This window comes from Pinus tabuliformis, chromosome 9, assembly GCF_031772625.1.
Source record: "Pinus tabuliformis cultivar Carrire ecotype Pingquan chromosome 9, CPIR1, whole genome shotgun sequence".
In the NCBI taxonomy this organism is placed as follows: domain Eukaryota; kingdom Viridiplantae; phylum Streptophyta; class Pinopsida; order Pinales; family Pinaceae; genus Pinus; species Pinus tabuliformis.
Genome location: NC_142307.1, coordinates 1,613,441,398 through 1,613,456,827, shown reverse-complemented (window position 1 = coordinate 1,613,456,827; position 15,430 = coordinate 1,613,441,398).

Sequence of the window (15,430 nt, the reverse complement as noted above, 5' to 3'; positions counted from 1 at the left end):
CCAACCTCCCCCGACTCAGAATCTGCAAATGATGAGGTCTGAGCTGCGCAAAGAGGACCCAAATGTAAACATCATGCTCTGAAGTGGTATCACGAAAGGAGATGACAAGAGCAAGAAACCTAAAGAAAGTTTCTGGGTTCGCAAGGCTCCTACAAAGGAACCAGAGTTTGATTTGGAGCGCGCAAAGGAGACATTCATGGAAGCTAAGAAGAGCTTCATGGAGGCATCCACTTCAGGTAGTAAAGACAAACTAGAACTGGAGATGGACCCATCAATGGTTACTACCTTTTTGGAGACATGCATGAAGCTGCTGCGTGATAGCAAGGCTATGAAGGGATTATAGAAACTCATCACTAGGTGCGTTGGATTAGGAGAACTGCACATAGTCCGGAAGCTTGGGAAGCACACAACACAAACAGGAAGGGAGATGAGATTAACTACGCAAATTGGGGAATATGAAATGGATCAAGTGATTCTGGATTTAGGATCAGACGCGAACGTACTACCAAAGCAGGTATGGGAGTGCATGGGCAGGCCCGCGTCACAATGGTCCCCTATTCAATTGCGAATGGAGAACCACCAAAAGATCCTACCAATGGGAAGATTGCAGGGAATAACGGTAGACATCGAAGGTGCGAGCATGCTTGCAGATTTCGAAGTGATAGAGATTATTGATGACAGCAATCCCTATCCTACACTAGTGGGAATAGATTGGGCCACTGGTATGAATGGGGTGATAAGTCTGAAGAAGTGAAAAATGATTTTTGAGAAAAAGTCACTGCGCATAGTGGTACCTTTAGACCCTACGAAAGGATCGCGCTACATGGAGATAGTGCACAATGATGAAAGCGATGACAATCTAGACTGTATCTACAAGATAACCACTCAGGGACAGGATTGGGTAAATCCCATAGTAGATGGCAGGATTTTGTGGGAGTGTGAAAGCTCCTGCAAATCGGATTCGGATAAGGAAATAGAACGATGGAAGAACCAGTTACACAAGGTAACCACGCTCAATTGCAACATGATGGTAAGATCACTGTGTTGTGTGACAATAGAGGTAAGGGATTTGCCTATGTATGATGGGTTGACAGCGGTGGATGAATTCTTGAACAAATTTGAAAGAGAAGTGCCAGAACAATAGTGTTTTGATGCTCTAAAATGGGCACTGCGCTCTACACCTGCAAGGTGGTGGGGTACGCATCAGAGAAGCTTTAAGGACTAGCGCGGATGCAAAAGGATGATGCGCCTATGATCTGGGAAACTACAAATGCAGCTAGCAAACAATTATGACAGACGGGATGATCCACGTACACACCTCGCAAAATGGACCAAGGTCTATGGGGAGGAGCCACAACCTGAATGGGTGCATTTGTTCTGTCATACTCTGGATGTCATACCCATGAATTGGTATACTGAGACCACGGAATGAGTGAATGGGACATCTTGCGCAAAGGATTCATGTTAACCTTCACTTTGAATATCGTTGGTGGAATACTGTTGATGATGCACTACAAGCAGTAAAAGTAGCTATCTTCAAAATACCCCAGGAGCCAATGGAAGTGCTTTAGCTGGAAGAGGGCAGTGAGGGCTTGGACCACCCTATCGCATTTTCAAGTCATAGATTGTCTAAAGCCGAGAAGAACTATTCCACAACCGAGCGTGAGGGGTTAGCGATGGTGTATGCGCTTCAAAAATACCGAAACTATTTGCTAGGAGGACATTCCAAGATGTATACAGACCATTCCACACTGAAATACTTGGTCAATAAGCCTGTGCTGGGTGGGCGCATATGCAGGTGGCTCTTATTATTTCAAGAAGATGACTTTGAGGTCGTGGTCAAACTCAGACACCTGAACCCAAGACTAGATCACTTGTCACATATTGAGATGGGAAAGGAACCTACTAGTTTGGAGGAAGGATTACCTGATGCGCAGCTCTTTACGGTGCGCGTCGTGGACGGGCACTTTGAACATATAATCCATTTTCTGACAACGGGGACTCCACCGAAGGAATACTCTGTCCAACAGAAGAAGGAATTGGTGGTGCGCGCGACAAATTTTTTTGTCATCGCGAGGCACCTATACAAAATGGGAAATGATGAGATATTGCAAAGATACGTACCTAAATTTGAATGAAGTCAGATCCTCGCGGAAGCACATGGGGGCGCTGTAGGAGGACACTATGTAGGATGCGCGACCGCACAAAAGATTCTTCGTGCAGGGTTATGGTGGCCAACCCTTCACCAGGATTCAAAAGCATATTGTAAGGCCTATAATATATGTCAAAGGATCGGAAAACCATCGCGAAGGGACGAGATGCCATTGAATCCGCAAATGACACTACAACCGTTCGAGAAATGGGCAATTGACTTTGTGGGACCTATCAAACCTCAGGGAAAGACGGGCGTGCGCTACATCATCACCACGACAGAGTACTTGACACGATGGGTGGAAGCGCGACCGGTCAAAGACTGCACGACTGCTACAGTTGCGAAGTTTTTTCTTGAAAACGTGTTGACCCAATTTGGTTGTCCGAAAATCTTAATGAGTGATCGCGGAATGCATTTCCTAAACAAAACCATCAGCACACTCACAAAATAATTCCAGGTGTATCATTAGAAAAGTACACCGTACCACCCACAAGCCAATGGGACTGTAGAACAAAATACTGGAGACTGTGCTAACCAAAGTGTGCAACACGCAGCGAAGTGATTGGGACCTGTGCGTACCTATAGTGCTATGGGTTTACAGGACAACATGCAAGAAATTGATGGGACAAACACCTTTCCGGTTAGTTTATGGCATGGAAGTTGTCATGCCGATGGAATATATCATGCCTATTTTGCGCATAGCAGTGCTCACAGGGATCGCGGACCGCGAAGCTCTAGAGGAAAGGCTCGTGCAATTGGAAGAACTTAAGGAAGAATGGTTCTTGGATGGGTTTCATCAGCATGTACAAAAGCAGTGTGAAAAATCCTGGCACGACTGCCATATCAAGTTGCACACCTTCAAGGTAAATGACTTAGTGCTGTTGTATGACAGTAAGTTTGAAAAATTTCTGGGAAAATTCAGAATGCATTAGCTGGGACCATACATGGTTAAGGAGGTCACAGACGGAGGCACAGTCCAGCTAGTCAAACTAAATGGAGAACCTTCCCAGGAAAAGTAAATGGTAGCCACTTAAATTCCTGCATGGGTGGGCCGGCTATCTGACTAGCCGACCGAAGCACAGTCTTCGAGCTCCAAGGAGCTAGACAAAGGCGCGGACACAAAAATGCCAGTACAGATAAAGGGAAACAATTCAGACACGAGGTCTTAGAACAGTGGATACAACAGATTCAGCAAGCAGCGGCGCAGTGCGTTGCCGACATCAACACAATTCGAGGATAGTTGGAGGAACTCCATGCCAAGATCGCCGCACCGACAGAGTGACTCGAGGGTGAGTCACGATGTTTGTGTTGGGGGCCTGTTGGGCATGGAATCCCCCCGAAGCATGTTTTGGGGCTCAAAGCCCATGTTTTGACCAAATAATGTTGTAAAGCCCCACGAATTGCGGGCGCGGAAGTATGTTAGAGTCATAGGGTTGTTTGCCCTAGTTTGTAATGTAATGTCAGCCTACCCATGGTCCGCGGACCATGGGATTGTATAAATAGAGCGAGGCTCTAAGTGTAAAAGATAGTTAGTTAGAACCAAGTATGGAATAGGAACAAGTCCAAGGGATTGAGTAGTAAGTATCTAAGTGTGTCTTTGGGTTGTAGAGTAGGAGAAGGCTCTGCAGCTGAGTGCGTAGAGGCCTAGTTGTCTGCAGCTGAGTGCACGGACCCTTGCAGCTGAGTGCGCAGGGCAGAGTCGAGTCTGTAACTAGAGGAGAATAATAAAAGAAGTTTTATCCAAATTATGTGTATTTGTTCTTAAGTTATTACATGTTTGATATCAATTACAAATATACAGTTTATTTACTACTCGCACTCGAATGAATGATTTATATTGCTAAGTATACATTACACAGGAAAGTAAGCTAAGTTAATCAATTAACGGTGGAATATTAGTAAGGAATTGGGTAATAACAACATTCGAGCCACGAGTAGCGCTGTGCCACAGCAGCATCTCAGGCTGCGAGGAGTGGGTAAGTGAGCATAGTGACGTGTGCGCAGGGTCGAACCGCGGACCACTTAAACTCATCAGACATCTCCAGGGTGGAAACCTAGTTCTAGCACCCTCCCATACTACTTCGGGTGAGACCTCAGTCCGCGTTTCGCAGAATATTGCCAAAAGGGCCAGTAATATCGGGATTTGTTTGGCTAAATCACCTCTAAACCTGGGTTAGGCCCCAACAAGCCAACAAAACACCTGAATGAAAGAGTTTTTATACCAAGAGTAATTTATTTTTTAAGTGCTAAATATAGTGATTTTAAATCTTAGCCTAAGATAATTGATACATTGCAACAAAAATTTAAAAATCAACCATCAAATTGACATGCAGTGTAGGTGAACTCGACCCATTGTAATGAAAACTTAAAAACCAACCATGAAATTGACACATTGTGGGGGTAGACTCAATTTGTTATAACGAAAATTTTAAAATCAACTATCAAATTGCACATAATGGGATTGGGTTGCTAGACGAGCATCGACACGGACCTTGTAAAAAAAAACAAAAATAATAAATAAAAACCAAAATAATAAATAAATATATAAAGAAATAAAAATGAAAAATACAAAAGAAAACAAAAATTCAAATATTGAAAAAAATAAAAACAATAAAAAAACACAAAAAAAATACAAAAGAAAACAAAAATTTAAATATTGATATAAAAAAAACAATACAAAAAAAAACAAAAATTTAAATACTGAAAAAAAACAATAAAAAAAACACAAAATAATAATACAAAAGAAAACAAAAATTCTAATATTGAAAAAAAATAAAAGCAGTAAAAAAACACACACACACAAAAAAAAAATTACAAAAGAAAACAAAAATTCAAATATTGAAAAAAAATAAAAATAAAAAAAAAAACACAAAAAAAAAAAAACAAACAACAATTCCAATATTAAAAAACATTAAAAAAAATAAAAAAAATACACAAATTTAAAAAATAATAATAACAAGTAATAAAACACGTATATATATATAAACACGACCAAAAAAATCAAATATAAAAAAGACCCAAAAAAAATCTATAAAAATGTAAAAACAAATCAAAATTAACTCTTAAAAATTAAAAATTAAAATTAAAAAGAGGGGAATTTTTCAAAAATAGACCTAATTTAAGAAAAAAAAATTTAAAAAAATTAAAAAAATCAAAAACAATTTTCTTAAGTAAAAAATATAAAATTAAATAAAAACTATATAATTAAAATAAATAAATAAATAAGTGTATATATATATATATATATATATATATATATATATATATATATATATATATATATATATAAACAAATTAAAAAACAAAACAGTTAAAAAATATTTTAAAAAAATAAACAATTAAAAAATGAAAAAAACTCGCTTAGGAGTGGCAAGGCCAATTCCTAGAATGGGCCCTACCACCCCTAGGTGGGTTGGGTCGTGGTATAGGTGGGGATGCAGATGAATGCAACCACCTCCCTGCCTACCTCGCAGCGCACCCCACCCAGGGGTGGCAGGGCCCATTCCCGGAATCGGCCTGCCACCCCTGGGTGGGGTGGGCTGCAGGGGTAGGTGTGTACGTGGTTGCATGCAGCACCTTCGCACCCACCCCCGCGACCCACCCCGCCCAAGGGTGGTAGTGTTGATTTCTGAAATCGACCTTACCACTCCTGGGCAGGTTTTTTTAAATTTTTTATTTAATTTTATTTTTTATTATAATTTTTTTTTTGTTTTTAATTATATATATATATATATATATATATATATATATATATATAGTATTATTCGTTTTTTTTTAACTTAAAAAATAAATTGTTATAAATGTTTTATTTTTTTGGTTAATTTTCAATTTTTTTCTTTAAATTCTGTTTATTTTGAATAGTTTCTCATATTTATATATATTATATATATATATATATATATATATATATATATATATATATATATATATATAGATATATATATATATTGTTTTTTATTTACATTTTAGGGTTTTTTTTTTCCTTTTTTTTTATATACTTTTTTATATTTGAGGTTTTTTGTCATGTTTTTTATTTTATTTTTATGTTTTATTACCAACATGAAAATCACCAACATTTAAAAAAAATATGCACACTTAATACATTAGAAAATTTAAAGTGTAAAAATAAGCCCTCTAAACAAAAAAGGTTGGTATTGCATCAACACTTTTCAAAATCAAGATGAAAATCACTAACATTTTTTAAGAATGTTCATACTTGATACATAAAAAATTAAAGTGTCAAAAATAAGTCCTCTAGCAAAATGTGTTGATGTTGCTTCAACACTATTCAAAATCAGCATGAAAATCACTAACATTTAAAAATAAAAATGTGCATACTTGATACATAATAAAATTTAAAGTGCCAAAAAAATGCACCAAAAAAAATGTGTATTCTGAATCACCGCTTTTCAAAATCGAGTGATTTTTTGCTACCTCAAAAAAACAAGTACTAGGTAATTTTCTCGTTTGATCGGTAACTATGTTAAAACTCAGGAGCTATTTAAGCATAACAAGAGAGGGGAGAGGTAGAAGAAGAAGAGAGGAAGAGTCAGTAGGATGAGTTGTTGGAGAAGCAACAAGCAGAAGAAGAAGAGAAGAGGAGGATAGAAGAAGAGAAACAGAGGCAGTCCTAGGAGGAGGAAGCAGCATAAATATTGGAAGAAGAAAAGTTGACTCAAGAGCTGGAAGAGGAACAGTTTGAGGAAGAAGATACCATCAAGCCAATGGAGGAAGAATAATATATTCCATGAGATAATCCTCTCACAAGTGGTCATCTTCCATTTGGAGAGATGGCGATCACACCTCCACAAGAAGACAGAGTCATGGATGTATGCAGTGTAACGTTCGATCAGTTGAAGAAGAAGATAATGCAACAGAGGCATAGATATTTCTCAAAGGATCCTCTAAATATAGCCTCAATGTCTACAGAGAAGGTGATAAATGCCAGCACTAGAAGGAATCTGAGGCATTCATGGCGGCAAATGTTGCATTCGCTACAATGGCACATGATGACTCAAAGTACCTATTAAATGTGAATGTTAGGATGAGAAGAGAACTTGCCACAGTGAAGCAATAGGCGAAACATCTTGCGACAGAGAATCAACAGTTGTCATCATAGTTCTTCAATACCGCAGAATGGCAGTCAATCATGCAAGAAGAGTTGGGGCCAATGGAGGTCACCTTGGTGCAACTGTATGATGAGATGATACTTATACAATAGGTCATGGCTCCTCTCATTGCAATTCAGAAGAATTCACAGCAAGTGGTGAAACTCTTAAAGATAGCAAATAGATCAGTTGATCAGATGCAAGAGTGGACTGCCAAATATCCAGATGCTCTGCAACATTTGGAAAAGAGGGATAAAATTTCCACAGAAATAGACAGAGTTTAGTTGAGACTCCACCTACTAGCATCTTGGAGCACATTCGATTAATACTATGGATGTGTATAACCGACTGCATAATGGGTTTGATCCTCTAACACAGAAACATGGGATTCCCACCATCGAATCTCTTGAAGCAATCAGAGGCAGAGAAGTCATCTTCTAGGAGATCATAGAATATATTGAACAAATCAAGCAAGAAATGGACCGATAATGATTGGAGGTAACCAAAGAAATTATTCTGCAGTATGCTTGTGCACCAGTCAAAGCACACATGAAGCCCTCATGGATGTGTAATAATGTACAGTCAAGCTCCAAGAACATACAGACGGAGGCATTGGAGGTGAAGATGCGCTACAAAGGGGACTTGCCAATTCTAGTTGAAGCCATCGCAAAGGAGTTTAGAGCAATGGCACACTTACATTACAAGTGAATTCCATGAGGAAGAAAATGATTTATCCATTTGATAATTCTTTCTCCCATTATCAGTTTTGTCTTATTAGGCCACCATCTCATTGCTAAATTGTCTTATGTAATAAATGTTATGTAATAAAGTCCAAGGGACACATGTGGAATATGAAAAGTTGCACATTGGAATGTAATGAGTCATGCATAGAATATGAACAGTGATAGAAATCAAAGAGTCATAATGAAGATCAAAGGTCATTGTCAATCGTCATAAATAGCTCCTCATAAGTCAAACAAAATTCTTTTGGAAGACTTTAGGTTCTAGAGGTCTTGCCTTGGATTCTTTTGTAAAACAAAGGAGATAGATAATTATTTGGAGAAGAAAGTTGTGGCTCCATGTTCCACTACTAGGTACAGTGTTTCATTCATGTAACAATGTACTTGGGATCTTGCGTTTTTAATCAAAATCTCAATGAGGTGGCGTTCCTTCGTACATGTATCGTAGATGTAGTTTGACTATTCTGGTTATGTTTATGGTATATGTTGCTTTATTTACATACTAAGTTAATGAACTAATTTGTTGCTTAGCTATGGTTCTTATTGAATGAATGTTAATATGATTTAACGATTATTGTTTTTTATGTGGATTAATCTGCAAGTACTCAACAAGTCTTTCTCTTTATCCCCGGGTCCCCCTTTAGAATAATACTATTAATTTTCTAACTGATGGCTTGTTTCCCTCACCAGTGGTGGAGGTCTCCCTCGTATACCTTACATTAGATGTCTCACAAAGATCATAGTCTTGCTGCCCCAAAGTAGTGTGTGTTCTCTTGCGTTGGTTGGCACCCAAGGCATATCTTCAAATCATTCTAACATTGGTTGGACTGTATCACTGGATGGGACTCCTACATCAAATGGTTTGAGGTCTAATTTGGACTTCACATCGAGGAGATACCCTTACAATGTTGGCGGAATCCAGCGTCATCAACAAGATGGTTGAACTAATTAGCCATATTGGAAATTTGTAATTAATACAATGTGATTTTTGTAGTATGATTTTTGTTCTTGTGTGAATGTTCGTGTGTAAATATTGTGCCTATGTTGTTCATAGTACCAAAAATTGGTATCAGAGCAAGTTTCTCATTTGAGACTTTCAAAAAGTAAGTTGTTGTTGTCATTGATTATGTTGTGATTTTTCCCCAATGGGGGTGTCATTAAAGAAGTTTGTAATGGTAGCTAACCACATGATTACCATGTAAGGGGTACGAGTGGAGGAAGGGATGGTGGTGGTTGGAGGGCGTGCCCCTCACTACATATGTCACCCCCCATTCATCGCATGGTGCTTATCCTATCTCCAGGACAAGGTTAATCTAACCCAGTCCCATCACGATAAATGCCCATCCAGGATCGCATTACAAGAACAATAAAACATGCTGTTAGCAGCAAAGATGTATTGGCTTCAGGTGGACGGATTGGTTACCAGAGTGATGGATCCTAACAAGAAATCCTATGAGTTCATTGATGAATTCCTATACCAAGGAAGGAATGTGGGTTTCAAATGAGGTATCATACATCACACTTTTTTGTGCATGGACCTTGCATGTAGTGGAAATTATTGTTTAAAATTGGGTGTTATGACGTCGTTCCTCCATTACAACTACATGGACGCTATAACAGGGTGGTGACTTTGCATAAATACCTAGGGTAGTATACAGGATCTCCTACTACTATATTGCTTTTGGTCTTCATATTGGGTATATTTCATCTCCGAGGGTGGATACCTTCATGTTATTTATTAGTCTCTAGATACCTTCACTCTTTTTTATTCATCGACAAAGAATTGGCTTGGTTTGTGTAGTATTGTGAAAAAAAAGAGGGTCCATGTTTTTTGTTTTATCTATTCTTGCATAGGAACTGGTCTTTCCTTTGAGCTGGGTTCAGTTGTCCTTACCACGTCACTTCACGACCTTGACCCGACGGGGATTTTCTTTATCTTCCCGATTTTTTCTTGTGAGGTTTGGTACCCAGGTACTTTGGGATACTTCTACTCCACATTTATCAGTCCTCATTAAAAATTATTTGGTTAGATAGTGTTGCGTTGGTTGTCATACTTTTACAGGACCCCTATTACTACATAGTGTTGGGTGCAATATTTAAAGATATTCCAGGCATCCTTTTCCCCATGTTTGGCCATTTTCCCTCATTTGAACCTACAACCTCCCTAGTACAATGTCACTCCCTCTGATAAATAAGAATATTTTCTTTAACGTATTATCATGCTATTTTCTGAAAAGTATTGAATGAAATGATGCTTTCTTTGGGATGACTAACTAGGGTATCTATGGAATATTTCTTCGAAATGTTTTTCTTTCAAGTGTTTCCACAGCTATTGATAGCCATGAATGAATGGTTGTTTCTATTCCTTGCTGTTACATGGTTTGAGTTATTGTTACACCCCAGATTGCTATTTTTTTCTATTACACTACGAAGTTGTTATTACACCACGAATTGTCAAGATTGTAGTTGTTATTTTCAAAGATAGTTGTCAAGGGCCACATAAAGTAATTACACGCAGATAGTTAAGAAGATCTTAGCAATTACAATTTTTTCTAAACAAGATTGGTGTAACAACAACAAATCTTTATTAAAATCATATTATAACAATTTATATCTTTTTATTATTTTTGTTAGCTTAATAAGCATGAGAATCACAGATTCTCATGACTAATTCATTTTCCTAATTTGGGGCTTTGTAAATACTTTATAAAAAGAGCTTAGTCTCATGTGAAGGGGGATGGAACAGAGATAATAACGGTATTTTGATCTTGTACTCTTCAATTATTTTTAATATAAGCATATTTGGTGGTTGAATTCCTAACTAAGTTCTCGTTTTCTTCTTGCACCTTACTACGGAGGACGGTCCCTCCTCTTTAGTAGGGCTCACGGTATTGATAGGATATTTGTTTCTTTTATGTGCTAGGTGTGGGTTTCTTATTATTGCTGTACAAGTTTATTGTGGGATAGATACACTTCTACTTCCAGATTTATTGTGTGTTGTTACATAGGTTAATCAATTCCATCTTATTTAATTTTTGTCGTATCTTTAGCTGATAGTGTATGGCACACATATATTTATTATGAAGTTTTTATGAAGTGTGGATTATTTCCTTGTTGAGTGTGTTTCATTTCTGCAGTGTGCCTTTTAATTCCTGCAAGTTTATATTTGCATTCTGAAAGAGTATTTTAATTTTACAAGCGTGTTCAACGACATCTTTTATGTTATGCCTAATTGTTACACGTATCAGCACAAATAGTGCAAACACCTTTGAAATAAAAATACCTACCCTGGTTGACAATTAATGATTGTGCATTAGTTACTTTAAGAAGTGACAAAACTAACCAAATACATAGCATGTGTTGTACCAGTCTCCAGGTACATTCAACTCCTTTAGTTTTCCTAGTATTTTATCAATTTGGTTCGCAAAGGCTTCAAGTTCATTTCTAGTGTCAGTTGCACCCATTCCCACTAGTCTTTATGGCTGCTCGACAGAGAATGCCAAGTCACCGAGGTGGTGCAAGTGGTTCTTCTTCCCACCAACGTCGGTTGTTTGGATCAGATTTTGTGGCTAATTACTTTGATTCCATGCCTATGAGGTTAGGAAGTAAATTCTCCTTCTTGAATCAAAGGAGTTTGTTTATCGGTCATATTTCTTTTTTCCAGAAGTGGGAAGTGTCTCACTCAAGTCGATACCAGACCCGAGAAAATTTTAGAAGTGTAAGCTCCATTTCCTACATTCTCTCACAGTGCATCAATAGATGGAATATTTTCTACGTATATTGGTCCTCAAAGATAAGCAAGTTGACAATTGTAAATTGTTTGCAGGGTAGGAGGACATCAAGCAGATCCTAGGAATATCCACTACATCTTCCATGATATAGTAACTTGGCTAACAAGGTTGGAGAAATTTTTGGTTTTTGACTACAATACTTAATTAGAGGAGCTCAACGAAATCCCTAATGTAATCAATTCTCCCTCACTCACTACATCTCCTCGTGGTGCTTCTTCTCCTTAGGGGAATTCCTCTCCCCTCTCTCCTATCATCATCTCTGATTGAAGTGGCAACCACCTTTATAGCACTCGCTTATTTTCTAATGGAAGCTAATGTCAACCTGTGGTGGTGATGGTAGTTTCCTAAGGAAAATTCATGGTCAAATCCAATACTTTTGGTTTTGTTCAAACTTTTGGTTCTATGTTGGATGAATCTAGTTTTTCTTTTTGCAAAGGGCTCAACTTATATTATTATTCATAGTTTTTTTTTTAGAAATGTATTGATGATAGCCAAAGTATAACTAGACTTATGTATTAATGGGTTGTAGGGTACACCTAGATGAAGCTTATGTCTCCCAGGGTTTTTTTTTGTGACATAGAAAACTATTTGTGCTTGATGTAATCGTTTTATAATAATAGAAATCATTCGAAGAAGCTTACAAAAAAAAGGTGTCGTGATTTGGTTGTTGGTGTTCAATCCAAATGGTTGTTTGGTTCATTGATAGTGATACTCAATCTGAGCATCTTGAGAAAAATTTTGTATTGTTATTATTGCAATAGAAAACTTAGATAAAAAAGGAGAGATCAATGCTTGAGAAATTATGTGAAGCTATTAAGATTCTTTGATTATTATAGAGAAATTGTCAAGCTTATATCTAGAGTGATTCATTGAAAAATTTTCTTAATGAAATGTATCCTTCATTAGAGTGTATGATTGACTGCCAGAGAAATTAATTGGGTGTCGTACTTATCATGAATGGAAATTATATATTGGATTCTTGTGGAGATCAAGGCTTAAACATGAAGGCTAAACAAACATGCCTGGAAAGGCTTTTGAATAACCTGAAGACACTCATGACCATGAAAATGACCACGTTGTTTTTTATGGAGAAGATAGTAAAATCGGCAGCACAGTCTTGTGGATTTCATCATCTAATAAATTTGAAGTGTAGTTTGAGCTAGGAGGGATTTGTGGAGGCATTCCTCAATATAGTGTTGGAAATGGTAGAGCGATTAGAGAAATTTCTAGTAACACTAGCATGTAGCATGAATAATTATGATGGAGATTGAAAAAGTGCAGAGAAATTATATTTATGATGGAGATTGAAAAAGTGCAGAGAAATTATATTTATGATGGAGATTGAAAAAGGAAGAGGAATTTTTTAGGAACAAGAAAACCACACGTCAATCATCCGCAACAGATAAAAGCAATTTATGGGCCAGTGAAGGCAATAAAATACAATGTAAAATTATTCATCGAGAAGATGAATCAAATTCATGCTAAAACAAGCTAGATAAATAGGGGAGCATGTGGCTCTCTCTTTTAGTGGTCCAAGCATCCTAGTGGCCTAATGTCCACTAATTTCCATCAACAGATTTTTTTTCCCTCAAAGTCATTTAAGTGAACATAAGAAGGAAACGTGATGCCTCAAAAGTAATAGCTTAAGTGGTATAGTTGACATTAAATAGCACTTACATGGTTATAAAAGCCTATTTGAGCTACAGGTCTTGATGAACTTTTAAAGCTCATTAGGTTCTTACTATTTTTAAAGGTTATATGGATTTATAAAATTTAAGGGGACAATTGAAAAATAAAGTTTAATTAAAGTGTAATTTCAGTTAATGTCATTGTTATTGAGTTGCAAGGAGTAAAAGTGTCACTCAAAGTTCATTTAATGATATGATTAAAAGAAGTATTTGTGCAAGTCGACTTAGAAAAGTAAGTTATTTTTTAAAATCCCAAATAAAAAATAAACATTCATACCAAAGAGTCAAATGAAAAGTACATGGAGATTTTAGAGCCAAAGTAAATTCAAAGTCAAGTGAAAGATGGAATCAAAAGTCAAGTTAAATTATTAATGTGAAGATTTAGTTTAAATTGGAGTTAAGATAAAATCTCAAGTCATGAAAAAGCCATTAATGTGTTGTATAGGCGTGTGATTGGTGTGACCTGATACCTTTATCATTATTGTATTTTAAAGTAAGGTGCATGATTGGTTGTACCTGACACATTGTCTTTTTTTTACTAATTATTCAACAAGCGAACATGAATTATTAGCAATTTAAAATGGGAAAAGGAGGAAAAAGGCTACAAAATGTGTATCATGAAATTGAACTATTACAACAAGATCTTGATGATGCTTTGCAAAAAATAGATAGAAAGAAAAAGAAAGAAAAAAAATCATGATAGGTAAAGTTGCAGAACCGAGGTCAAGAGATAATTATCTTGAATTTTTTAGTTTTTCTACACAATGCATCAACATATTAGAAGAAAAGTTTAAATCACTAGATAAATTTGTAGATGATTTCTTTTAAATTCAAGACCAAAAGGAAAAATTGATATAATCATTGCAGAAAGAAATAGTGGCCAAATAATTTTAGAAATTAATTAACGTAGAAATTAAATATACAAAATATTGTAGAAACACAAATTTAGAAATTCAAAAAACAAGAGAGACACAGATATACGTGATTCACCCAATTTGGTGTATGTCCATGGAGAAACATCCAGTCCTTCCTTTCATATTATCCAGCGAAATGAATATATACAACCTATAGCAGATTTGTTGTAATTTCATCTTCTCTCCACATAGACTCCCCTCTCTCTCGCTCAGAATAATTATACGCATTCACAATACAATTCCATTATATAAATCGAGGGGTTGAATTCCAGGCAAAAAACCACTAAATTAAACATAACTTCTATCGTCAAATCATCTACCTAATGAACGGCCCAGATTGACTACAAAACTACAATATTTTACAAAGAAATTTTTCATCTATTTTTAGCTTCGGTGGCGCTGCCCCTGAACCCTGGCCAAGGAGGGGAATCATAAAAATCGTCGTCTCCCCCCCTGGAACCCCCTGGTGGTGATTAAATGGGTAGTTTTTCCACCCCGTTAGGAACATAGATCCAATGTGATTGAAACAAAAACCTATGAACAATCAAGAAGATAATCAGGCTCCACACCCAACAATCTCCCACTTGGAGACTAGTTATATCAACTCCATCGTTGTTTCACTTGCTTGAAAATGATTCCACTTTGGACCTGGTTGTTTCTCATCTTCATCAACATAATTGAAGACCAATTGAAACTGAGAAGAATCTTAGTTTCTCCCTGGTTACAACTTTTGTTAACATATCTGCAGGATTCTGGCTAGTGCGTATATTTTCCAACTTCAATTGTCCATCTTCCAACACTGACTGTATGAAATGGTAATTGAGTTGTATATTTTTAGTCTTGGAATGAAATGTTGAGTTATTGCAAGATGAATGGCACTGTGGCTGTCACTGTATAAGTGACCCATCCCCTACTTCTTTTCCAACTCATCCATAAACCTTTGTAGCCAAATTATTTCTTTACTAGCGTATATAGTAGAAACATACTTTGCTTCCATTGTTGAAATTGAAACAATGTTTTTCAAATTTGAAACCCAA